Here is a 26,956-nt window from a genome sequence, read left to right as displayed (position 1 = left end):
AACATAGGAAAGAAATGTAATAAATGAATGAATGAATGAATGAATGTTCATGTCCACATGCACGTGAGTGTATGCTAGATGTGCATGCAGTGTGTGTTGTAATATGAATCTGAGGTGGGCCTGCCCACTACTAGTGCTGGTCATGCCCACTTTTGACTTGCTGGTGGGTGGTCCCTGGAAGTTTTGCCATGAGGGAGTGCACTCCTCAAGATGAAAAAGGCTCCCCATCTCTGGTTTATAATTTCTAAACAGAGAGTGTACCTTAATTTCCTTCTGGGTGATAATCGTTCCGTTCTGGTGTGAATTTGTGGAGGGGAGCAAGAGTGTTCCTGTTGCTCCTCTGATGCCTTGGTCATCTACACAGGGCTGTAACATTTGGATGGGTCCTATGAACTTAAAATCTAAGGCCAGTTACTGGACTTTATCCAGGACATCTATTGCAGTAAATGGGTCTATGTGAATTAGAGTTTTCATGCATAGAGCATATTTGAATGTTACTGCCTCTGCATGGGCATCCTGGGATATGGAAAGTGGGACAGGCAAGGATACTAGCAGCGCTCCTATTTGTCTCCAAATTCACAGGCTGGGCTGGGGAGTAGCATAATCCAATCCAGCCCTCTCTATGGGCTCCTCCAGATGACCTATCCATTCACCATTCATCCTGATTTGCTTGCACAAAGCTCACGAGGTGCTTAGTTTATGTAAGAACATAAGAAGAGCCTGCTGGATCAGGCCAGTGGCCCAGCCAATCCAACATCCTGTTCTCACAGTGGCCAATCAGATGCCTGTGGAAGCTCACAAGCAGGACCTGAGTGCCATAGCGCTCTCCCCTCCTGCCATCTCCAGCAACAAATATTCAGAAACATAATCTCTCTGACAGTGAAGGCAGAACATAGCCATCATGGTTAGTAGCCACGGACAGCCTTATCCTCCACAAATTTGTCTAATCCTCTTTGAAAGCCATCCAAGCTGGTAGCCATTGCTGCCCTCTGTGGGAGCAAATTCCATAGTTTAACTATGCACTGTGAGGAGAAGTACTTTCTTTCGTCTGCCCTGCTGAACCTTCCAAAATTCAGTTTCAGTGAGAGTCCACAAATTCTAGTGCTATGCGAGAGGAAGAAAAAAATTTCTCTGCCCACTTTCTCCACACCATGCATAATTTCATATGCCTCTATCACAGCCTTTCCCAATCGGTGTGCCTCCAGATGTTGTTGGACCACAACTCCCATCAAACTCAGCCATTGGCAATGCTGGCTGAGGCTGATGGGAGTTGTGGTCCAACAACATCTGGAGGCACACTGGTTGGGAAAGGCTGCTCTATCCTGTGTCCTCTTACTTGCCTTTTCTTTCAGGTAAAAAAGCCCCCAATGCTATAAACTTTCCTCATGGGGGAGTCAAGTCTTTCATGAGAATTCTTCCTCATTTGTTTGCCTGGCGGTCACAGGACAATGAGCATTCATCTTGCACTCACTTTGATTTGCTTGTTGGGTGTTCATACATCTTCCTATTAGTCATTCATTCATCCCACACTTTTCAATGTGTTTCCCCATCATGTTCCAAATTGCAGAGAAAGTACGATTTATTTTAAAAGTGGATTTGTTGTGCTCGGGCGACAGAGCACTTTGATCCACTTTCATTGTGCAAACCAAAAGCTCTGGGATGCCCCTGAATGTCTCCCATGAAATAGTGACAGTTCAGAGGCGCCTTGTCTCTTGGCATATATTTGTGAGACAGACTGACCGATCTCAGGGCTGGCTGAGAGTGAGAGGGAAAAAGAAAGACTGATTAGAAACCAAGGTATAATTTCTTTTAAAAGGCATTTCTTAAGTTGGGAAAATTGCTTCAGAGCATAATCATACAATTTCTCAGTGGTACTTACAAGTGAATTATAGGGTGTTTTCCTTCACGTTCTTAGTAGCAACAGATCTACCCAGTTCAGTTTTGCCAAATGCCAATTGGAATAATCACAGAATAGCCTGCAATTCAATTATAAATAAACCTCTGGGAACTTCAGATGATTCATTTCTAACACGGTGGCACTCCATATCAGGATGAATTTTTTTTATACATATTGTTGCACAACCACCCTCCATTTCTCTTGTCAAGGAAACATACATCTATATCTTAACCTTGTCTTGATGTACATCTGAAAAAAAATACAATGGCATGCACATACACAACATCACTCTGGAATATATTTGCTGCTCAAAACAATTGAAGCAATCAGCAGCAATGTGGAAACAGGAAGATTTGTTCCATCTTTGAAGAAAAAAAATAAAATCCACAAATTATCTAATTCAGCAATTCAAAGCGGAGTTTTTAAGCTGTAACATTGTACAAGCTAGCAACTAATGAAAGTCTTTCTTTCATTCCCACTAAGAGTTGTATTACAAGAAACACGTCAACAGTGATATTGTTCCCCTGCAAACGACAGCCCAGATTAAATACGCAGAGGGACCCCCTGGAGTAGGTCGTGGAGCAAAGCCAAACATGGAGGGCCAGGAAACGATGAAATTGTATCATCATGAACTTTAATTGGCCACTCCTTTATTAGCTAGGAATATTCTGTGAGAAGGCATTGAATCCCCTTTGCATGGAATGTTTCAGACTTGACCAATTAAGGACAAATCAAGAGGAGAAAATTCTGCATCGGACAAAATGACCTAAGAGGACCTTTTCATCCAGCCTGAATTGCTTAGTTCTATAATTGCCCAACTTTCCCTAGGCCTTCCTTCCTAATCGGAACAGTCCCTTTTCATGAGTTGCTCTAAAGACATTGGCACAGTTCTATCACTCATAGCACATTTTGCTCTGTTAATGTTCATGCGTTTTGAAAGTGGCTGTATGGCTACTCTCCAAAAATGTGAACTAAATCATTAGGAATTGCCTTCGAAAGACATTTTAGAATATTGTAATGGTAATGGCTATCTGTTTCTTTCTTTCCTTCCTTCCTGTCTCGAGAAAATCTGAGGAGAATACAGGATTTCTGAGAACAATCTGATGATGCTCTGAGAGACAACCTGTCAGTAGCTAAAACTAAGAACCCCGAATACAAGCTGACCTAAACATGAATTTGGTAGCATGATTCTCCATCATCAAGTGCTTGCTTTATCAACCTGTATCTCTTTTTCCACCAGCTAGAGTAATAACTATGTAATGAAAATGTGCACATATGTGGCAAGAGCTTGCATATGTTACAGCTGCAAAGGGATGGGAAAATACCATTAGAGATTCTGGTTAAAGTCCATGACACCCATAAAACAGGGGCTGGAAAAAGGTAGACTATGGCCCACCAGTAGGGCAATGGCCAGTTTTGGTGGATCTAGCAGTTGTAGGTTGCTAGGATTCTTCCAAAGAATGTTGGGCTAGGTCAACCTTGGTCTGATTCAGCAAGGCATTAATATTCTTTATTAAGAGGGCATGCTCAGGATCTCTAAACACCAGTCAAACTATTCCTTAAGTGTTAAGAGCTCCTGGGGATTCACCACAACTGGGGATTGTACCTGTGACTTTCTGCATGCAAAGTAGTCAGGGATCATGGGAGCTGGTCCACATATCTGTGGACCACAGATATATTTTGAATTCAATCCCTGGCATCACCAGATAAGGCGGAGAAAGTCTCTTGGCTGAAACTCTGGAGAGTTGCTGCTAGCCAGTATAGATAATACTGAGCTAGATGGACCAATGGTTTGACTCAGTATAAGGCAGCTTTCCTGTGTTCCTATATAACACCCTGCAAATTTGGTCAGCCCATCTCTGCCATGAAGAGCTGACCAGCTCATAGTGGCTTGTCCAAGACCATCCCATTGAGTTGCAGACCTGAGGAGATCTTCAAACCTGGATCTCCTTCACCTTCCAAATCCAACATTCTATCGATGCTTTCAAATATTTATATCGATCTATCCAGTGCTCTTTTTTTTGTTTGAGACAATATTCACTAGCACAGAGTACTGTCACATCTTTTTCTTTTCATAACAGCCATTTTGTTCTGGCACCCACAGCACTTTTATCAAGGGATGAGTACCGGCACACTATCTATCTATAGATAAAAATATGACAGAGTATAGTTACATAGATTTTATTTATTATTTCATTTCTATCCCACCTTTCCTCCAGGTGCTCAAGGTGGTGTACAAACATAGTTCTCCCTTTCCCAATTTTATCCTTACAACAACTCTGTGAGGTAGGCTAGGCTGAGAGACTGCAGCTGGCCCAAGGTCACCCAGTGATCTCCCAGATCCCAGCTCAACACTCTCAACACTACACTACACTGGCTGTCTTGGTTTGACAAAGGCTGTGTCTTCATCTCTTCTGGCCAAGTGGATCAACATCCAAAAGTTCAAGAATGAGATATCTGGGAGTGAATGACTTGAAGAAAAGACAGAAATTACAGTCCTCCTAAATTAGGATTAAATTTCCCAGATGATTTGAAAAATCACATTTCTGTTGAATGTGCTCCTGCTTTTGTTCTCGGTTTATCTGAAGCATTCAATAAATTTCACATGACTGTTACAGCAGGCTGTGATGTTGTCCTCTGGAGTAAAGTCAGTTATCAAAGGCAAGTTCCAAGTCGTCTTACAGTTGCTTTTGTAGAGTCAGCATGAAAACACAGACACCCAGTGTAGAAGAGGAGAGTATTTCATCACTGAAGTGTTCTTTGTGTCAAAAAACAATGGATGGTTGTGACTTATGGTATTTTCCTTTCCAGTCATTCTCTCCAAATCAGAAAATCTGGGCTCTGTCCATGGCTGCTACTTACAGATGTTGCACATCTGAGTCACTTTCACATTCAGTTTTTGCACAGCCTCTCATTCCCCCCACCTTATGATACATACCAATTTTTTTTAAAAAAAAATCAATATATTCTACTGACTGAGAGCAAGTTTACGTAGCATTTCATTCTAGATTTGCATCTTGCATTTTCTGCACCTTTCCCCAGTGCTTGCAATCAAATAATTATACCCTGTAATTATGGATCTAGCAGCCACCTGAAATAGTCAGTTGACGTAGCTGACATAGTCACTTGCATTGAACTGGCCAGAGTTTTTTGTTGATTCAATCATCATCTAAAAAGCAACCTCCTTTAGTCAGACTCACTCTTGTAGCCTCATTTCCAGAACTGCATGAAGGTAAACTGAGCAAATGAGCTCTGTTATCACTGCCAAACATGGAGAACTATAAACAACTCAGAAAGAGCAGTGCTGTCTATGCTTTCTCCCCCTGCATGTATTTTCTATGCACAGTGGAGCATAGGAGTGCATCTTGGGCAATTTTAAGCCCTCCTTGTCTGCAGCCTGTATTGTATGGTCAGTGACTCAGGCCTCTATGAAACCACTGGTTTCTTCCAAAGAATCCTGGGAACTGAAGTTTGTTAAGGGTGTTGAGAGTTGTCAAGAGATGCCCTACTCCCCTCACAGAGCTATAGTTCCCAGAATTCCATGGTGTGAGAGACTGACTGTTAAACCTTTCTGGAAATTGTAGCTGAGAGGAAAAAGGGATCTCCTAACAACTTTCAGCAACCTCAACACTCCCCAGGATTCTTTAGGGGAAGCCATGATGGTTTAAAATGGCATAATACTGCTTTAAATGTATAGTGTAAATGGGGCCCTAGTCATACATAACATTGCTTGCATATATTGACCATCCCTTGTTTGTGAAGTCCTACCATTTTCCCACCCAATTATTCACCATGTCAAGAGAGGTACTGCTGAGATTAGGTTCTGCTACTTATACACAGAAGTGGGGACAGAGAACACTGAGTCAGTCATGTATTTTCTTCCCAGGCTTCTGGCTGGATCCTATGGAAAAGTTTGAATTTTCCCCAATGGGTGAATTTGTGGGTGTTTGATATGAATACCACAGCAGACAGATTTGGCCTTAGAGGAAATGTGCAGCTTCCACCATTGTCCATGGCCCACAACCTTGGGAAAAGAATGTTCATGTCCTGGCTCCCAACAAGAAAGCAGACTCAGTACTCAGGAAACTTGATTTTTCTGCATGAAACTTTATTCAAGAACCAGTACAGGAACACAGCATCACACTCTAAGCATAAATCAAGATACAGGAACACACTGGAGTTATCTCAGGATACATACAAGGCATAGTGGAGGCATCAAAGACTGTGTTGCAACAGAGAATCACAAGCATTGCTAAGCTTATATATCAGAAAGAGACAGAGTTTGCTGTATACAGATTAATTCTCAGTCTTTCTAGCCTGTATTGCTAAGTGGAAGCTCTTTTGAGGAGCTGATAGTAGCTTCTTGAGCTGAAGCTGACGTCTGGCCTTTCTCTGTGACCTTGGAGAAATAGGAGCCAGTAACTTTGGCTGGCCACTTTCACTATTCTCCTCAGCTAGATCTGGGCTGGAGGCCATCTTTATCTTCGGACAGCTCTGGCAGAAGGGAGGGGGCTTCTGGGCTGTTCTCAACAATTCCACTAGCAGTCTCAGAGAGCTCTGACAATCCTTCCCCAGAGCCATCCTGATTCCCTTCAGCAGAACTGAGAGTTCCCTCTCCAAGTTCTGTACCCCACTCTTCTTCCTCCCATTCCTGCCAAAGGTTCTCCTTGGGGCCCATGACAGCTCAGGGCACTCACACATCTTCTGCATGAGTAGCATTTCTGCGGAGAGTTTGCATCTGTTTCAAGATTTAGGGTAGTGGTGAGGAACCTCCATCCACACGCTGAGCAGGAGTTCTAATTGAGCTGGCAAGGCTGTATTCCTTAAACCGTGTCCACCAGCCCCACACCTGATGTCATTTGTCACCGCAGGGAAAGAGGTGGCGGCAAAGAAGCAATTGGGAGCTTAAAAATATGAAATCAGACAAACTGTTTGATATAATTGGGTGGTATGACAGAATCTGGTTTATGACCCTTGCCAATAAATTGACACAATGATGCAGAATGGCCAGAGGGATAACTGAGAGGGATTCTTTTCTAGAAGATTGGATGCCTTTTTGTCTTTTATTAATCATAGCCTGGGTGAATCCTGACCTCCTTTGGTGCACCAATCTTTCTGGAAGGACGCTCTAGTTTCCAAGTTTGTTTATGTGGCCCAGCAGAAATGTGTTTCTTTTATTGTAGATAATGTAATTGTTTAGCAAAGCAGAGATCTGCTATATGGTCCTTGAACTTAGACTTAGATTTGTTATAAATTTTTAAGTTGTATTTGTTTGTTTTCGGAAATGGGTCTATGACCGCAATAAAAACTACTACTACTCGAAGGACGCTTTATGGGCATTTTATGTTTGGTTCTATGGTCTGTTGATTGAGGTGGGGTTTTTTTCTAGGTATACACTACTTTTTACCTATACAATTGTATTATGATATTTGGATGAGACATATCCATTTGTATTGTTTTGTTCTTGTTTGCATCTGCTTATTACCTTAATTTTTTTAAAAAAAACTATTAAAAATATGTGCTGATTGTTCCTTATTAAGTGTGGCTTCCTTGTCAGTGGTCAGCTGATAAGCACGAACATCAAGCCCTGCTGGAACTAGCCAATCAGGAACTCTATAGCCAGCCAATCCCTGTCGAAAGCATGGATCATCTTGCTAGTGTTTACAGGGAAGTCCCATAGGAAGACACCTACTTTGTTGGCATGGTTTGATTTCAAACCACATGGTCAAAGGAAGCAGTAGCTGCCAATCAGCTGATTGCCATTAGCTGCAAACTCTGCTTCCTTTGTCTGTGCAGTTTGAAATTAAACCACACAGGCAAAAGTGATTTGATGTCATAGTGATGTCAAATGATTGACAGCTGGACACCACTGTCCATTTGTCAAAGTGGCCCACAAGGTTTGGAAAAGGTCAGGATCTGGCTCAGATCCAGTTACCCACTCCTGGTTCGGACAGAACCAAGGCTGATCAAATGAAACTAACCAGAGGTAAACTGGTGCCACAATGAAAGTTGCAACCCAACAACCAGTCAGAAGGCTGTAAGGATAATTTGGGAGAAAGCTGTGGCTATCATTTATTAAATTTATTATTTATTATACTACGAGAGGAAGGATAGAATTCAAGAAAACAGGATAGGGCTCATAACCAGTAAAACACTATTCTACGAGATAGCAAGTAATAATGGGGCCAGAATCTTATATGGCAGGGATGGGGAAACTATGGACTTTCAGATATTGCTGGACTTTACCTTCCACCAGCCCTATCCAGCATGGGGAATGGTCAGGAATGATGGGAGCTGAAGTCCAAGAACATCCAGAGGGCTACAGGTTCCTCCTCCCTGCTATATGGGGTATACCTGCTCAAATATCACTCCAGAGTAGATGCCTGATCATAGTTGGTTTTGTTTTGCATGCCCCTACTGCTACAGGCTCTCCATTTCCTCACTATTTAGGTAGGAAGGCAGGTAGGGCTTGAATTGGATGCCCCTGTACAGCTTCCCTTGGGTCCAGGACTCTCATAGGTCTCATACTACTATATTTACAGCAGAGATGTTGGGAGGCATGGAAAAAATGTAGTTCCTTGGCTGTCCTGGACATTGCAGTGGCAATATCCAAGGCCTAAAGGCAGCTTTATTGCAGCACCTGGTGCAAGCCCACTCTGCGATCGCAAATCAGTAAGTTAGGGGAAAGAGGAACAGTACAGGGGGCTTTCACCCTGCAGTAGGAACTTAATCCACTCTGGAGCCTGTTCAGAGGTCATTTTATTTACCAGACGTTGGTAGGGCATATCCTGAAAGGGAGAGGCCCCACCCCAAATGAATAATCCATATTTAGTTTTGCAAAGCCAGAAAACTCCAGATTCTGTCCTAAATCTAATCCTGATCCTCCAGAGGATTTGGCTGTGCCCTGAATATGCCCTTGCTCAATTCCTCCAGGCGTCACCCTTATTTTGTTGTGCTCCTCCCAATGACTTTACTCCTATAGCCACTACTCCCTTCTAAATTCCTAAAAAATTGTTAAGTGGGCTGTTGTGATTGTTAAATCCAACAGATTTATCATTCTAATCCTAATACTTTATTAGTAAATTTTTAAAAAGCAAATAAAGATTATTTAGGTATTGGGGAACTGTCAGTTTAAGAGGATAACGAAGGAGTCTCCATTAAAACAATCTAACCATTCTTCTTCTTTCTTTCTTTTTTTTGACCTTCTGATAGATGAGCTAAGCTGAAGCATTGTCACATGGCAATAATCTTTGATTTTCTTCTTGGTTTTATTGGATCGTTTTGATGGGTGATCAATATTTTGCTCCCTATTGCTCCACGGTTGATTGCTGTCAAACCTCACTCATAATTTGAAGCACTGTCTTCTTAGCTGCAGCTTCTTTCCTGCCATGTGGTGACTGAAATCTACAGAATTGTCTCCCCTTTCATCCATACTGGTGCAATCCTTGAATGGATCCAGTTGACAAGAGACAGGAAATTACAGCCTCAGTTTCCCCTGGAAGAAGTCTGCGATCACATACATGGACCAAAATACTGCTATTACTTTTCAACAGTCACAATCAGTACAGCTACAGGGTCAGTTCACACACACGCATGCCCTTTCACTGCTGAAAAACGCAAGAGGAGCCCTGCTGGATCAGGCGACATGCCCATCTGGTCCATTGTCTTGTTCTCACAGTGACCAACCGGATGCCTATGAGAAGCCAACAAGCAGGATATGAGTGTAACAGCACTTTTCCCACTTGTGATTCCCAGCAACTGGTATTCAGAGGCACATTGGAGGTAGAACATCATGGCTAGTATTCATTGCCTTATCCTCCCTGAATATGTCTTCTTAATCATTTGAACATTCAGTACTTGACAGTTGGCAGCTAAATATGTAAAGTTAAATTGTTAACAAACATTGCACGCAAGGCAGCTGTGGCTGATGCCTCTGATATCAGTGTTTTAGCACCATGTACAGCTCCTTGAAAGTTTGGACTAAAACCTGGAATCGATTCCACTGGCCCACTGACGTGGAGTCACCAGTTGCCACTGATTTAAGGTGATATGGAAATCTGGTCTGTGGAGTTCATGGTTCATTCACCTGTGTGCTTTGTCAATGGCTGAATATATTTGTCAGAACCGGCATAATTGAGTATTCATTGTTGCACGGCAACCTCACCCTTCTTCTAGGAATTCAGGAGCATTCATGGGGGGCTCCACACAGTAACTCTCAGAAAAAGATTTTACCGGAATGTAGTGACAAGCCCAGAGTAACTCAATGAGTTTCATGCCAGTGCAGAGATTTGGTTCTAGGTCTCTCTGGCCACAGACATTTGTACAACATGACACCACCACTGTTACTACATATCTGACTACGTAACATTCAGAGGAAACTTATGGTACAGCTAGGAATAGGGGAGTAATTTGGGCAGTTTGCATTTCAAGCCAAATGTATCAAATTTGCACTTTCTGAAACAATATGAAAACCTAAACACAGCCATACTTTGAAATTTGCACTAATCCCAATTTAGAGATGCAGTTCTCCAATCAAGCAATTTTTAATATATATTAAAATGAATATAACAGTGAAAACAATATATACAGATAGGAGACATCCCTTGTAAAATGTGTAAATTAGTAAAAATTGAATACAGAATGTAATTATTAGGAGAAATTTACACTAAAATGCTGGAAAATGCTCATTTTTAAAAAATGGCAAATTGTTGCACAAATGTGGAGAACCCAGTTTAAGATCTGAAAAATGAGAAAATGAGAGAACCAAGATGGACAGATCCTTGCATCCCTGTTCTTACAATACATCCAAAGAATCAAGCTCGTACAAATGCACCCCCACCCTCCTGAGTGGCACACAGATTGCTTGCTAGTACATTTAGCTTAAGCAGCAAATTAAATAAATATTGAGATTAAATCCCATTTTTTTTTATACAGTTACCAAATCCCAAACTGGGAATGTTGAAAATAATTCCGTTTAGAGATTATAGATAAGTTTTTCCAAGCAAATTCAGGAAAAGTGAGGAATTGAGAGAACCAGAACTGACAGATCTTTCCATCCCTAGATACAGCTCTCCGGCCTCTGCCAGTTCAATTCAGAATGATTGAACATTTCTCAGGCTAACAACAAACTCCTTGCACATAGAAAATTAGATCATCAGGTTGAAGACTAATGTATCGTCTTCTTCCTGACTTGCTTTTTTTTTTTGACAAGGCTAGTTATTCAGTTCTCCCATCAGCAGTCTGAAGTGGCGCAGCTCCAAGAGGACTATAGCACTTGTTAAGTGTGTCAATCAATACAGATTTATTTATTTTACTGAACAAAATTTATATACAGCTTGATTGTAACAAAACCTCAAAGTGGTTTACAAACACCCCCACCCCCACCCCCACAATAATCAATAAAAAACCAGTTAAGGTATTTAAAAACATCACCATCATGGTTTATTTGTATGCTGCCTTTCTATAGTACTCTATTCTCAAGGGAGCTCACAACATGAAAAAGATTACAAGACAAAATTCAAATAGTCAAACAATGAGGTAAAGAAACCATCTTAAGAAACATGCAATAAATTGAAACACCATTATAATTCTTAATAAAGTCCAAAAATAAAATACAAAAACATAATCCCAATAACAGCAAAAATAACTGACAAGCAGAATTAAATGTTGGCCCAGTCAGAGGCCCTAAACAATACCTCACTGCCAAGACAGTCTCCGGCAACTTTAGGCAGTAGCAGCTTTTATAGCTGTAGCCAGGGCCCCACCACCGCAGGCCAGGTGGAAAGAGGCAAGCAGAGAGAGAGAGAGTCTTGTAGGACTTGCAGATGAGGTGGTCTCTGGTGTCATCCGGAAATGATACCTTTTATAGCTACAGTCAATCATTTAAAACTAAACATTCAAAACTAATTAAAATCAACAATAAGCTAAAAACAGATTAAAACGTGTCGGGATAGGCTTACCTAAATAAAACTGTTTTAAGCAGATACTGGAAAGAGTAAAGTGAAGGTGCCTTCCTGATGTCAGTAGGCAGGGAGTTCCAAAGTGTAGCTGCTGCCACATTAAAAGCTTGATTTCTTACAACTGCAGAACAAGTATCATGTGGCATCTGTAACAGTACCCAGTTCCACAGAGCGCACTAACTTTAGATGGATGCAGCAATATGACAGACATGATTCCAAATGTATCTTTTTTCAAGAGGGCAGTTAATGAGCTATAGCTCTAGGCTGCAGTTTTTTTTAGCAGTATAGTCAGAACATCCATCAGTCAATCACAATAGAAACTCAGTGCACGAAGCAGTGTGTTAAATGCGGAACCTATGGGACTATGTCACTAAGACTGAGAGCCAGATAATTGGCATAGCTACGGTGAGTGAACAGAATAGCCTCTTTACAACAGAGCCACTCTACTCTAAGAATAATTTGTGGATGCCTGGACTTCTAAGGTCAAAAGGAGAACTGAACCACATGCCACTGCAAAATTTCAATGTAGCTATTTGGATAGCCAGCAATGACAACCAGGTTCCCTGGTATATTTATCAAACAATATGTATTAATGAGAAAATAAATAAGTAACATGGGAAATGAACAGATAATTGTGGATCTGCAATACTTTGCAGGCAGTGTGTTAAAACTTTGCTTCTGGTAATATCAAGAAAAGAAAAATCTATTTCAGTAAATGGAAGTTGACAGAAATCAGTAGGGCATTCTTTAGAGTCCAAGAGAACACATCAAGCAACCATAAACAAATGAAGTATAAAAAAGTTAAGTGGAAAGAAACTGAACAATTAAGGAGAATGAGAATGACTCTTAGAGACAATGGATTGTATCATACCCACTGAAATTGATGGACATGACTAACCTAAATTAGTTAATTTCGTGGGACTACCCTGAGTATGACTTAGTTGGATGCAGCTCTAATATCCCTACCCATGCATTAGATCCCATGCCAGAGGGCAGGATTCATATCACATTCCTGACATGAGAGCAGAGATAAGCTAATAGCTTAATGGGACCGATGGGATTAAGCAGGCCTTTATCAAAACATTGTGGATGAAATCCACTGGGACATTGCCCCACACCCACAAGGAAGATTCATGAAGCATAATGTTGGAATAAGGTTACATTCATTAAAACATAATCTGGAAGATCTGTAGATCAAATAACTCAATTTACCAAATCCAGAAAGCACGGGCAGGTGAGGAACTTCTTTAATTCTGGTAGGGAAATATCCCTCCAGACCTGCCATGGGCCCCAAGGAGACCTTTGGAAAGATTGGGAGGATGAGGAGTGGGGTAAAGTTGTTGGGGAGGGGGTTGCCAATACTGATTAAAGGAATGAAGAAGGTGTGGAGGAAAGGCATCCAGAAGCCTCTGGGCCTGCTAACAGACTTGCTGAGGAAAGCCCAGAAAACCTCCCTTTGCCTGAACAGGCCAGTGAAGAGTCTTCACTGGCACCCAGCCCAGACCAAGCCATTGAACAGATAACATATAATGAACGGTCAGGAAAGCAACTTGTCAGTGCCAGAGATAATCACATCTGCAAGGTCAAGAAGGCTGGAGAAGAGATGCTTGCAATTAGGCCAATTTCATTCTGCTCCTAGAAAAAGCCCCTACCTTCCAGCACTTGCAAGAAAGAGACAGAATTAACCATAGAAGTGCCCACCTTCTCTCTGTTATAAAGGTATAGTGATGCCTGTTTAGATTTGTTGTAACAACTCATTTGTTGTTGCCTTCACATATCTAGTATAAAGGAAGCCACAGACCTGAACTTAACATGATCTGAACCGGGTGGTTTTATAACAGATGCTATTGGAGGTCACTGATTCATAGGATTGCCATAAGTCTTAATCAACCTGAAGGCACATAACAACAAACCTCTCATTCAGTTCAAGAGTGTCCCATGAACTGAGCCCTAATTTAATTGGTTTGTCAATCAAGTGCTTGGGTACAATGTTGTGTTCAGGACATGGAACTGGGGGGAGGGTATGCTTGAATTTCCATTTGACTTAGGCAAATGTGGGTTCAAGATGTACATCATGGTAAAAATAAAAAAGTTACAAAAACATGACTTTTTATTTGATTTATCTTATGTTTTCTCATTCAAATAAAAGATAGCTGCATCTACAACTTCTTTGGTTTCTTTTCATTTTTCACAACTCTGTTATTGAACACCTTGCCTGCGGTGCATTCATTTTTATTCAATTTTTCAGTGTCTACAACTAGTCCTCCTTATGCATTAACATTCTTATTACTTATACTAACAAAAATCCGCAGGGCAGTTTACAACATGAAACAAAGCAAATTAAAAATCAGTAACTATGACACTAAAAACAATAAGATATGATATAATCTAAATCTTCAGAAGTGGAGAATAACCGATTTAACGGGTCTGTGAAAATTTAAAAAAGGTATTTGCCTGATGCTGAACAACAAAGTTGGCAAAAGGTGAGCCCATCTGTGGAAGACATTCCATAACTGGGGTGCCACTACTCAAAAAGCCCTTTCACCACTAGCTGCCTACCACACCTCACCTGGTGTGGGCATGTGGAGAAGGGCATTCATCTATGAGGGGGCCACATTTGCAAGGCCAAATGCAAGGTTATCTGAAGATCTATTATTTTCAGGCCTCATGCTTTCTGAAAGATGAGCTTATGGTACACCCGCTACTCCTCAGATGTCTTTCTGTGACATGACCATCACTATCAACTCCTTTAAATCTCCTAAACACTAGCAAAATTTCATTGTAAATGAAGAGCATATTATGCTGAAATGTCAGCTGAAATGTCCAACCAGCAACTAAATCGAGTTTCCCCCCCCCAACAAAATAATGATAATGCTGCATGTGATTAGACATCACTATAGCAGGGAGGGGTTTTTTTTCTCCAGAGAATCCAGGGACTGTAGGAGAATCCAAGGGGTATAGAAAATTTCCTATTCAGTTATGAAGGTTCCACCTGGTAGTGGGCCACCATTTGTTGTGGTGAAAGAACATCAGAAGCTGCCTTGTCAGCTGAGTCAGATTGTTGGTCCAACTAGCTAGGTATTATCTACACTGACAGACAATGGCTCTCCTGGGTTTCAGATGGGTTTTTTCCAGCCCTTCCCAAGGAATCCAGGAATCAGTCCATTTACATTCCATCACTGTTGCACATGACTGCTCATTCTGCATTAAATTGCATTAAACTGTATAAAAAAAAATCTACATGGAAATTTGCATTGAGAATTGTATTTAAATATGTATTTCTCTCACAATTCAAATTGTTACTATATTTCATCTGTGTTAATACATTGACCCAAATGTATTAACATTGAGCTAAAACGATTTTGAAAATGCATAAGCCAGTAGACATGTAAGTTCTGATCTGCACATTAGTTTGTGGATCAAGTGAGCTCATACTGGAATTCACAAAGATCAAATTCCTTTTTTTTTTTCCAATTAATTTTTATTCCAATTTTCAGAACCAAAACAATACAAAAAGAAAACAACACAAATCAATAACTAGTACAATACAAAAAGAAATATATATATATATATATAAAAGAAAGAATATTGACTTCCGATTTGTCATAGTTCAGCTATAAATCTATAATATAAAACAAACCTATCTCTTAATAGATTATAAAATCACCTTCCTCCAGCGGTTATCTTAGTTGGTTTCAAATCTCATTAACATCATAACATTTTAATCTTCCACAAAAAGTCAAAGAGAAGTTTCCAATCCTTGAGATACATGTCAATCAATTTTTTTTCTAAATAAACATGCCAATTAATCCAGCTCATCAAATCTACTAAGTCCAGTAATTTCAAATCGCTATAATTCAGCTATAAATCTATAATATATAACAAACCTATCTCTTAATAGATTATAAAATCACCTTCCTCCAGCGGTTATCTTAGTTGGTTTCAAATCTCATTAACATCCTATCATTTTAATCTTCCACAACAAGTCAAAGAGAAGTTTCCAATCCTTGAGATATATATCAATCATTTCTTTTACTAAATAAACATATCAATTAATCCAACTCATCAAATCTACTAAGTCCAGTAATTTTAAATCGCTCTTCTGTCATTATCCATATTGGGTCCATCTTCCATCTTCCATCTTTACGCACCCAAAAATCTTGCTGTCATAGTCATATAATAAAAGTCTGATAGGAATTTCCTCCATCACAGATATTTTCTTGCCATCAAATCCAAACGTATCACTGAAGTATTGTTGCAAAGCCGCATCTCTGTTCCTCTTTTCCACATGATACACTAGTACATCTCTTGAAGGTTTTTCCATTGACACAAAACAGGGATTAATTCTGTTAACTTTCTCCATTTCAAGTTCCATCAAATCCTTCCAGTCCAGGAATTTTTTTGAACCGATAATATCTTTATCTCCAATCTCTTCAATTCCTTCAGGGACAGCGCTGAGTTCCAAACTGTAATATTTGTCTCCAGGATCCATCACAGCCAGGAAATCCAAATCTTTTTTCATGTCCATAATTAAGCCAATCTCCATAGTTTGAACCTTGCCTTTAATTTCTCTTTCATCCTTTTTTTGTTTTCCAGATCTATCTTTATTCTCCTTTCTCATAGAATCCTGAGTTTCTTTCAGCTCCTGTCTCATTTCATGAAATTCAATTCTCCACGCTTGTCTATTATTTCTCAATTCTTGTTTTATTGAGTTAATCCCATTCATTATCTTCTGAAACATGTCTAGAGATAAAGTCCCTTCTTGTACATCCATGATCTGCTTAATTGTCATTCTTAAAGCCAAAGGAACAAAACTCCTTCAATTTTCAATGTCCCAAACAAAGAGCAGCTTATTTCTTTAACCAGTTACAAAGGAGTTAATCTTTCCAACCAACTAACGTCACACGCTAGACAGCCCTTATCTCTTATCTGCCCGGAAGTGTAAGAACGGCTTTAGTTCACAGCGTCCAAATAACTAGTAGCAGAGAGAATGAGCAGATTCGTCAAAAAAAAAGTAGATCAGGAAAAATAGTCCCAGCCATATATTACACAAAAGACTTATAAATCAAAAAGATTTCTTATCTCTCCCAATCAGAAATCTCTCGTCCGTTGTAATCTTTAAAATGCTATTTTCCATGTCAGCTTTTTGCAATAAAAAAAAGATAAGCTATTTATATTTTCTTCCCCCTTAGTTCCGTGAATAAAAAAAGGAAAGTCTTACCTCACCTAGGTTATCTCAATTGCTGTTACTTTGACAAATCTCTTTAGCTGTATAGATAAGAAAATGATGAATGTAGACAGGAGGATGTTTGCCTGTTAATCCGTATTAAAAAAACGGGTCACTTATCCAGCTGAGCTAGCATAAAAATCCTCGCTCTGGCTGAGCTGCTGGAAGACAGACAATTCTGACGAATTCCAGACTCCAACAATCAAAGCAAAGCTGTGTGGGAAATCTCACGTTTCTTCCTTATCCGGAAGAAATTATTCCCAGTCAGAAAAGAGCCTTCTGACTGAATTTAAACTGGATAAGTTTCATCCAAGACGGAGCTCGTCTCAGAGGCTGCACAGGCGTAGGGATCCTCCTGGGAAGTCACAAAGATCAAATTCCTGAGGCATCCCTAACGTCAAAGAGAAATTTTAAAAAATGTGATGGACAGACTCCAATGCTTACTACATTTACTGCACCTCCTTATTCAACTTTTTAAAAACTGTCCTAAGAAGAGCTATGTGACCTAAAATATCCACAAGCCCAAATATGTTCCATTAAAGGATGGTTTAGTGAACTGAACGAATAGGTCAGGACCTCACTTTAGATTATGGACTTATGGAGAAGGTCATCTATTTCACTCAGTGAGTTCCAGGGAGAAGAAAGCACAAGGAATGAAGAGGGTCACACTTTCAGGCCAAGGTTTACAGTAGAGAGATGGCTCAAATGAGAGAAACATAGCTTGGTTGTTCCTCCTATATGGAAACCACATAGATAGAGCAAAACTGCATAGCAGGTGCACAGTTATATTAGGAATTTCTAGAACCAGGAGATCTACGGTTAATAATGTAAAACCAGACAATGACACATAGAACTTTTCTGAGTAAACCAATGTAGAAGGGCCCCTGACTGATAAACAGAAACTTTCATTCTGCAAGGAAACAGAAGACCATGGACAGTGCCCCATCTATACCAAATAAAGGCCCAGAGAATGATCTGAAGTAGTGCTGGACTGGAAGAAAGGGAAAAAGTTCCATGAACTTTTTTACTCCCCTGGGAATGTGCTCCCCATATTTGGTGACTTTGGGAGAGGTCAACTCAAAAAGTTGTGAACACATTCATAGGGAATTTTCAGAATTTGTTTTAATGTTGGTGGTTTATGAGCGTCATCACATAGGTTTTTACATCCAGATATTATCTGGGCATCCATGCACAGCAAAGGGGCTGAAAAAGACATGGGGGAGTCACCATTAGAGGTGCTTGAGGAATTTGTCTGCAATTCTATGTAGACCAACCCAGTCTACACCGCTGGAACTAGCATGTGTACTGGAACAGAGCTATTCTCTGGATTTCGCACTTCCCAAATTTTTACTATGGTTTATTTAACTGCTTTCATTTATGAGGTGGGTTGAAGGGTACCTTCATAAATAGCTGCTCCAAGTAGTTAGAAAGTGTGCCATCACATCCTGTCACTCCTGGGGGTATTTGCAACCCCATTTTTAACATATTCATGGTGGCATCTGGGCTTGGGGAGCCACTTGGAATGGCTATTTCACATTTTTAAAGACATGACATCTTTAAAAGCAGTCCTTGAACCACCTCACAACAATGTAAGTAACATACTTAAATATGAATTTTAGTGTGTTTGTTTAGATAAACAAATAAATCATAAATTGAAATGTAAATACCACTGATCAGCTTGTCAACTCTGATTGACAATATGAGTTGTATTCAACTAAGTCCTGCTCAGAGAAGACCCATTGAAATGAATGAAATTAAGTTAGTCATGTTTATTAACTTCAAAGAGTCTACTCTGAGTAGGACTAGCACTGAGTAAGACCAACATGTGTCCTATGTGTCCCTATGTGTCCATTATGCAGCCCCTGATTGGCTGAGATCACATCATGAAAAAGCCCTTTCAGGTACAACCATCATGGTACCAAAGCAGTGGCAGAACGGCAAACAGGGGTGAGAAAATGCACTGAAGAACTGAAGTGGGGTTGTGAGCCTTTATTGCACTCTTCAAAACTCCACGTTTTGTACAGACAACCAAAGGTCACAAAACTGTAGTGCAACACAAGTCTGAAGGCACTTGGCTTTGTTGGCTATGTAAGCTGTTTGGGTGAGAGATTGCCTGGGAACTACATGCAAGTCTGACTTTCTCAGGGGAAGAGTGAGGCATACATGTGATAAATAAATATGATGAAATAGACTTATCTTTGTAGAATTTGGTTGTGTTCCACACTGTTGCCCTAACACTGTAATCTGCTCCACATGTAGGATGCCATGAGTACATGAAATTCCCCATATGGAATGAGAAACTTCTTCAGTGGAAGGAGATAGGTGGATGCCATTCCTTGTGTTTGCTGCAGATTAAATCCATCCATTGAAATGAATGAGGACCATCAAAGGTTAGACCATGGATCTGTAACAATTCTGAATTTACAGCTTTTTCAGTGTTGTGCCTGGTCCCTTTGCCCTTGTGCTGAAAAATAATAATAAAGAGAGAGAAATAGTAAATGTCAACATCTCTACACACCAGTCATGATGAAATTTGCTGTAATCATGTGTTCTCTGATCTGCCTGCTTCCTAAGGAAAAAAAATTGCATCCTTTCAGTCTCTTTTCTTAAGGCTTTATTTCTGTCCTGAATCATTATGGGATGCACTTTTGCATCTCCCCTCAACTTTCTGCATATATACCTATACATACACATACATGTGTGTGTGGTGTGTAGTGTATGTGTACAGGCTGACTGAAGCCTCAGAGAGTACCCAGAGGAGGACAAGCCACTGGTTTACACAAGTGCATTACAACTGTTCCCATATTATTTTCCATCCCATTTCCCCCCCTCTGCATCCAAATATTTGGTTTGCTTTTGTTTAGGGATGCAGCTGCAGAGTCTAAGAAGAGCCTTCATGGTGATGTGATATGACAATCTCAATATCCCCAGACAATTCCTCCTTTTGTATGCCACTTTGCTGATTGTAATGTCAATAGAAAAGCATTTTGAAATAACAACATGATGGCTGGAAAAGCCGAGCTAGCAAACATGATTAGGAAGGTCATTTCCTTGTGCTGGCTTTTGCAAGCTAAATGTTAACTCTCAATTAGAGGGGGGAAAGAATCAAACCAAATTCAGAAAAGTGCAAAGTTGGGTCCCATGGAAGCTCACTATGATATATTTCTAGTCTAACCTGGACAGCAAGCAATACCTAAACAATGCTTCTATATATCCTCATATATCTTCATTGGGTCAAATATAGACTGTGCACGATATTTATTCTAGAATCAATGGAGACTGAGAACTTTTTTTTCTATGTAGTCCACACACAATTTAGATCTATTCCATATTTGTTGCCCCTGAAAAGCGCTGCATGAGAAACTGGTTTCATTCCAAAAACAAAAGCTCACTGCAGATTGATTCTGCATTACCCCATGGTATGTCCAATTGAAAACAGATGTAGGCAGTCCCAGCAATGGGGGATGTATCCACACCTGCCCAATGACATTGTGGGTGGGAGCATACAAAGATCATAACCACCACTTCCTCCTTGATTCACCTGGGGCAAATGCAGGGAGAAAAAGATGTGGATAACATAATCAAGGGGAGGATTTCCAATGTGTATCAAGTAACTACACTCACCCTTGTGAGCAGCAGGATGTAGAATCAATCTAGATTGAAAGCAGCATGTTGAGGATGAGCATGAACAATTCCAGATTGAGAAAAACTACATTGAACTGCTACAAGTGGGTTAGTGTGTACAAGATCATATTCTAAAGGTGTAGTGAGAGATTAGTTGGTTGAGATATGGTAATCACCAGCATTGGACACTCTCTGGACTCTGTCACCACCTCTGTCCCATCCGTCTGCCAGCACTTAGGTAAATATGTGCTGGTGCTAACACTGGTTAATGCTAAACAGTGTTCCTAGGACTTGAGATCAGGGTTTGAAATGGGTTTCTTCCACACCTGTGATACGATTTCTTGGCATGTTTAGAAATAATGTGTGTAATGGGCATTCCGAAGTAATGAGACTAATCTGCAAAACACAGGAGGAACTTGAAGTCTATGTACATACCCAGACCAGCATAGGTTTGACAATGGAATCAGCCGCAAGCATGCCAGGAGTGATATGCAACGGGGTTTATCTTCTGGCTTAAGGACTGCTGTTCTCATTTGTGTAGGCTGTGAGTGAAATATTTGCATCCAGAATGGAAAAGTGTAGGAAAGTATTGTATCCTATTCCAACTTTCCCTCCTCTCAGATCTTCCACTGATGTCAAATTTTCAAAGCACATGAACAGTGATTCCCTTCATTTCTGTGAGGTAAACACATGATATGTGTGCAGGGACAATTATCCCAGCTCCATCCCTTGTCACTATTGTAGTCAACTTCCAACTCATAGAAGGTGGCCATGTGAAACATGGAGCCTCTTCTACTCATGGAGGCTCCCTGTGCATTTTAGCATCCTGGAAAAATCAGGGTTCTAAAATGTGCAGGGAAGCTCTACACAGGGGAGTTCTGTGAGCAAAGGAGCCTCCCCACTTCAGATAGTTGGAGGTGACCAGAATGGTGATGATGCAGAGTGAGTGTGCTTGTCTGCACACACCCGATATGTGTATACTTCACATGAATTAAGAATGCCTGTACAGGGCTTTCATTGACAGGACATGAATTTGCAATATGCTAGTTCTATATAATTAGACTAGGTTTTCACCAAGGTGCACTTGAATAGTTAAAATCTTTGATCACAACATTCAAATGCCTTTAGAGTCACTGCAGCTGCAACCGTTCTCTGCAAAGCTGTATCTGTTGAGAAAACATAGCTGGTCTTATATATTTATGAAATGTAATCTCTCCCCACCCGCTCTGCCTCTGTTCCTCACACACTCTTTGCCTGTCTCAGTCCCTATACTCTATCTTCAGGGGGAAGATAAAGCTGTCCAAAGGGGTAAAAACAGATATACACAATGATCTGAAAATAAATGCCAGGCCTCTATTAAACTTTCCTTTAAGTGCTTTCCAGAAGATACATACCGTTCCTGGAGAAGCAAGAAAAATTAGCAGGGAGAAGCTAGCTTGATGTTTGAAATGAAAATATGTAGTGCTACTGACACAACACTCAAATGCACTGGATATTTTAATTATGTCAGAAGGTAAAAGCAAATTTCCATTTATCATTAGCCCGGTCAGATCTACTGTGCACCAGAATGCTCTGAATTTATTTGCAGACTTTGTCAATTCATTTATCTTCTGGGAAAAGCTTAACCTTATGATAATCCATATTTTCCTCTTGTTCTTTTGCTCTAGGTTAGGAGGCAGTGAGGAGGTTAGGAGGGGAAGATCGTTCATAACAAGTTAACCCTTGCCAAGACTCAGCCTCAGAAAAGTAGCCAAACAGACCCTCTGAGGGTTTTTTGGCTGAGAAGATGAAAGAGATGGGTGATAACAAAACTAAGATGAAGCACTGCACTCTAAATGGAATTCCTCAAAGAAATATATGCTGACACACACAGGTCATACTTGCAATAGGTTCAACACCTCCCTAACCATCTCTAATTAGTTAATTTGTTACTGCTTTAGCTGCCCTGTCCTAACCACTTTAACTCAGAAGTTAAGCCTCACTCACTTCAGTGGGGCTTACTTGCAAATATGTGTGTTTTGGAAGAGGGGGTGGGGAGTTGGCTGTGTTGCTAGTGACAGCTGCAAGATCATTAAACTCATTGTCACACGCAGATGCCCTTCAGCCTATTGCATCCTAATATGATCCAATTATCGGATTTCTGTTTTGAATGAAACAGTGGCCAGCACTTCAGCCCAGAGCAAGCCATGTCACAGATTGGTACAGAATATTGATAAGTGGTTCCCCCCTTCATTTGCACACACACACACAAACCCAACTCAGGCAGCCACAGACATCACTTCCGCTCAAGTAATTCAATTACTCAACACCTGAGCCATTTTTGGTCAATACCCTTGAGTAAGCATGGTAATAGCTGACCCCAGCCCCAGCCCATACATGTTTGTTTCAATGCTTGAAGCCCCCCACTCCACCCCCATGCTCAGATGACTCTCAAGCAAGCATATGAAGGGTTTTCTTTGAAAACTATCCATAGTGAATAAGGCTATCATGAAGGCTATCAGTATAAGGCAACTTCCTATGTTCCTCAAAAGGTAGGCATGCATGTACTGTATGAACCAGCCCTCAGATTGTGTGTGGGGGTGGGGTGACAGGATATGCCCCAGAAACCAGGAACATTATTGGTTGTTACAGAATATAAGTTGTACTATTTACTAGTATTGTCAATCTTACTCGGCCATGAGTGATCACCAATGATAATAAGATTTCACTCCTCCCAAATTTGACAAAGGCTGCCCAGAGACCTTATTCACTATGTACCTAATTATCAATGGTTGCTATTGTAACACCTCCCTGTATAAATATTAACACAGCAAAGCCTTGGTGATGAGGGAGCTGAGGGTCAGTCTGAAAACCACACAAGGCAGGAAATTTACTTTAAGTGTGTATTCAGATTCTCTTTTAGAGCGAATGTGGTTCTTAGATAGGCTTCGTCTGCCATCCATAGAGCAGCCAACTTTTCAACTAGCCACTGCTGCTGGGCCTTTAACAATAACTTCAGCTGCTGCAATTAGCAGGTGATAACACTTATCTTCAGCTGTGGAAAGATATCTCCAGTCAACTGCTCTTACAGTCAAAGCTGGCAACCTTAGCCATTCTAAAAATCCAATGAGCAGAGAAACTGGTGGCTCTGCAGGAAATTTGTTCCCATAAAATATTTCATTCTGTTCAGAGCACTGATGTTAGGAAGATCAAAATACAATCCTTCGTCCCACTCTCAAATGAAGGGACCTCAATAAGCAATATTGCAATGCATCCAAGATACCTTAAAAACAGCCTACCTAATATACCTGTCCAATCATGGAGGTCTTCGGGGTGTGTGTGTCATTGTACTGATCCCTCATGGCTCAGATGTACAGCTTCACCAGGAGCCCTGTGTTCAGTATTTGTGGGTCCAATTCTGTAGAACTCCCTCCTGGCTGAGATCAGATAGGAGCTTTGTTTTTTTAATGTATTTTATTCCATTTATGAATTGCTTCCCATAAAACATCTCAAAGTGATTTCACAGTAAAAACATCAACAAGTAAATGAAAAATTAATCCCGTATGTAAAATGTCCATATGCTGAACCTCCAGCTCTTGCTGAATATTTCTTTAAAAAAATCAGTAAGCATTTTAAGTGTTTTCTAATTTTATGGTTAATTTTAACCGATTTTATGCTGCATCTCTAGTGTATCCATTTTGTGCCTTGATTGTAAACCACTTAGAAACTGTGGCATTAAGCAGTATATAAATTATTAAGATAAATAAATGTATTCCAGATATGATCAAACATACCAGACTATTGTGTTTGTTCAGACTAGAGGCTGAATGAAAATATAAACACATCCTTTTCATATAACAAAAAGAAAAAAGGAACATCAGCACACATTAAGAATAAGGAAAATCCATCAAGCCTTAGACATAGATGATAGATAGATAGATATAAGCAGTCAATATATCTAAATAGATCCAAATGAGATTGTTGTTGTTGCTGTTGTTGTTGTTATTGTTATTATTATTAGGAGCCCAGGAGCAACCAAACTATTTTACATCAACAAAAAAATATTCTAAAAACAGTTAAAAATATTCTAAATCAGTTACAGTTTTAAAAAATTATTTCATCCAGTGATCTCTAGGTTGCCAGGAACAGGGTAGAGATACATTCTCCACCTCTCTTTTCTGAAAACAGGGGCATGCACTCTTCAAACCCCACCCCTTTTAACTCTAAAACCCGGTTATATCAACTCCAGTGCATTTTTTAAAATTTCCACTTCAAACATATTTCACAACTGATCAGCAGATCCACCCATTGCCTCTCCAGTGTGGTCAATGGAACTGCTTTGCCATAGCCAATTAGTGCGCTCACAGCCACCGTCTCCTTCAGTCACTATATGTTCAGTTGTAGAAAAGGCAGTAACGGATGGTGGGTGTTAACTCTGCCAGTCTTGAAGTAGAAGTCTCTTTGCAACCAATAAGGGCTCACAGGATCCACTTTCATTGCCTGATCCATATTAATACGTCTTCCTTGGGCCTTTCATTCTTGTATTTGTTTTACTTCTAGACTTGAAAATGCTTCATCATTTTAAAAAAGAGAGGGGACACACCTACATTTTCCAAGTTGCTAGTATAATGGAAAAATCCAGTAGCACATTTACAACAGAATAAGATGTGTCGACTCATAACATTAGGAAACTTTTGTCTTACAATGATTGACATGATAACTGGTGAATACTCTCCCCCCCCCATCATTTCTCTTCAGCGAATTGCCACAGGGCCTTTTGAGGAGACATTAACCCAAGGTCCCACTAGTCATGAACAGTTCTGCAAATAGACGGAGGTTTCAGGCAACACATTGTAAATAGACTACTAGGTATGATCCCAGCATCCTTCTGACCAAGACTCCCCTCTTGTTCATTCTTTCCTTGACTCTCTTTTTTAAAAAATTGTCTGTCACTGGAACAAGGTCTGCTCCTAGCTCTGTCGCCATGGTGAATCCTTGAATAGCAAACCAGCATGTATCTGCTGAACGAGAGCAACTATTGGGAAAGATGTCCAGGAGGAAGACGGCCAGTCAGATGCAACACTGTCACTGAAAAGCTGTGCTGAAGACTACAGAGGGGACTCCATCCTGGTCATTTCAACAATGACAACAACTGTGCCATGATGGGACCTCAAATGTGTAGAGTTTCATTACTTCTCTAATTGCTGCTATGTTCAAAAAATGAACAGGGTTCTTTTAGTTTACCTAGAAGCCCAAACCAGCGTTATCTAGTCATACATGCACTCTACATGGGGCAACTTTTGGATGGTCCAAAAGTTGCAACTAGAGCAGAATGCAGTCGCTGGGGTGATGTATCCAATTGTACCCATATAACACCAATTTTGCAGGAGCTGCACTGATTGTCTATATGCTACTGGGTCCAATTCAAGGTATTTATGTTAACCTATAAAGCCCTACATAACATGGGACCCAAACACTTGAAGGAGCTCATCTCCCTATACTGGCCTGCCCAGGCCCTAAGATCTGTTAGGGGGGCACTTTATGTTATCCCAGGAATGGGTACAACCTATTGTGTGGTACCACAACATAGAGCTTTCTTTGTAGAGATACCACGCTATGGAAATCCCTCCTCTTGGAGGTACATGCCAGCACTTTTGTTAGTGGCTAACTATCATTTCCTTAAGACTTACATTTTCAGCTGGGCTTTTGGGGAAAAAATTGAGTTGGAGTTGTTTGATGAGACCAGATGAAATTTGCTGCAGAAAAACAGCTGTTTCGTTGTAGTTTTAATATACATATTGTAAAGTGCCTGGAGATCCTGACAGATGAAGGGTGGTCTAAAAATATAGCAAGCAAATAAACACATCTACTATATAGTTTGGAAATATGTTTGTTCACTATGCTTTTGAACATCCCTTAAAATATTGTAATAAAATGTTGCAGCATGGTTCCTGAGATCAAGGAGCCAGTTTTTGTCTCTGCAGTTGGACATAATTTTGAATCAAGATGGTGGACTGAAGCTGTCAGAACTGCCCTCTATTGTTTTTGTTGTTTCTTAGAATTGCTGAGCAATTCCAGGTATGAGGCTGCTAGTTAATAAATAAAACATTGGTGTTAACAGTGGCTGAGAGGTAAATATATCCTTCCATTATTGGAGGTGGAGAACAAAATTAAATAAATCTTCTCATGATGGAGTCAGGAAAAGTCTACAACCACAACAGATTCACTATGCTTTCACTTAAGGGACAATGGCAGCCTTCCTTTGGATCC

The sequence above is a fragment of the Rhineura floridana genome, chromosome 10 (genome assembly GCF_030035675.1).
Source record: "Rhineura floridana isolate rRhiFlo1 chromosome 10, rRhiFlo1.hap2, whole genome shotgun sequence".
NCBI lineage: Eukaryota > Metazoa > Chordata > Lepidosauria > Squamata > Rhineuridae > Rhineura > Rhineura floridana.
The sequence above is the reverse complement of the archived record's forward strand: the minus strand, read 5'-3'. Positions refer to the sequence as shown.